Source organism: Silene latifolia, chromosome 11 (genome assembly GCF_048544455.1).
Source record: "Silene latifolia isolate original U9 population chromosome 11, ASM4854445v1, whole genome shotgun sequence".
NCBI classification, from domain to species: domain Eukaryota; kingdom Viridiplantae; phylum Streptophyta; class Magnoliopsida; order Caryophyllales; family Caryophyllaceae; genus Silene; species Silene latifolia.
The window spans coordinates 77,381,366-77,382,973 of NC_133536.1; the positions used below are offsets into that span (position 1 = coordinate 77,381,366).

General features: G+C 39.8%; 1 non-coding gene across 1 annotated transcript; it reads right to left on the reverse strand.

Moving 5' to 3' along the window:
• Positions 1-225: 225 nt before the first annotated feature.
• On the reverse strand, positions 226-332 carry LOC141615761 (small nucleolar RNA R71). Its single transcript, XR_012530164.1, has one exon. It is a non-coding gene; the product is annotated as a small nucleolar RNA R71 (small nucleolar RNA).
• Positions 333-1,608: the final 1,276 nt, after the last annotated feature.

Here is a 1,608-nt window from a genome sequence, read left to right on the forward strand (position 1 = left end):
GAAGACCCTCACTCACATATGGAGACTTTTTGTGACTATTGTGATGCGATTTCTCAAACCGGAGTTACTGAAGACCAAATCCGATGGGTATTATTTCCTTTTTCTTTGATTGGTGCCGCAAAGCAATGGTTAAAGAGCCTAGACAAGGCTACTCTTGGTATTGACTGATTGAAGAAATTAGCACTTGCTTTCTACAAGAAATTATATCCTCCGGAGAAGACTAATATGTTGAGAGCCCAAATCACCGGGTTCAAGCAAAGAGATGAGGAATCATTTTATGAGGCATGGGAAAGATTTAAGGATACTTCTCGTTCTTGTCCACATCATGGACTTAGCGAGTGGTTCCTTGTGCAACAATTTTGGAATGGTCTATATGAAGATTCTCGCAATATCCTCAACATGGGATCCAATGGTATGTTTACCGAAGTTGATGACAATCAAACATGGGCCAAAATTGAAGAAATGGCGGTTCATAATTCGCAATATAGTAGACCTCGAAAGGCTACTAGAGGAGGAAAGCATGAGGTAGATTCTATCACACAATTGGGTGCTCAACTAAGTGCTCACATTGACACCATCAATTTGAAGTTTGAGAAGGCCATGGCTAAACTTGAAGAGGCCTCCAAATCACCCAAGCAACATATTAATGCTATGGTGGCATCATCCTCAATTACAAGTGGAGTATGTGAGAGTTGTGGAACTTTGGGACATGACCAAAGTGAATGTAGGGGAACAAGTGAACAAGTGAATGCTTTCCAAGCATACAAAAATGGCACCCCTTATTCAAACTATTACAATGAGAACACCAAATTCCATCCCAATCTTTCATACAAAAGCCAAAATGTTCAAAACCCTCAACCAACATACACCCCACCTCCAATGAGAAACCAAGCTAAAAGACCCTTTTATAATCAAAGCCAAAGTTATCAAAACCAATCTTCATAAAATCAACCAAATGACCAAGGCTTTGATGTTTAAAAAGCGGTCCTCCAAATGCAAAAGAATCAACAAGAATTTTTCACTCAAATGCAAAAAGATAGCCAAGCAAAAGATATCACCATCAACAACATACTAGCCCACACAAAGATGTTGGAAACCCAAATGACCCAATTAGCATCTTCTAACTCTCAAAGACAAAAGGGGCAATTACCACCTCAAGGTAATCCCCCAAGACATGAATCGGTTAGTGCCATCCATTTGAGAAGTGGTACAAGATATGAAGGGCCGAAGAGGCCCATTGATGAAGAAGTTGTGGAGGCTAGTGACAAGCAAAGAGTTGAAAACTCTAAGGAAGAAGAAGAACCCACCACCATTCAAGAAGTTTCAAAGAAGAAAAATGAAGAGAAGGCTAAGGAGAAAGAGCCTATTGTGATTAGACTTCCATTTCTGTGTCGTCAAGCTAAGCCTAAGTTTGATGAACAACTTGGAAAGTTCATGGAAATTGTGAAGAACTTAGAAGTCTCAATTCCATTCACGGAATTAATCAATCATGTTCCGGCCTATGCGAAATATAGGAAAGATATTCTTTCAAAGAAGAAATCCATCCGGAAGCTAGAGACTATCGCTTTCACCAAAGTAAGTAGTGCTATTCTTCAAGGAAGTTCCCCT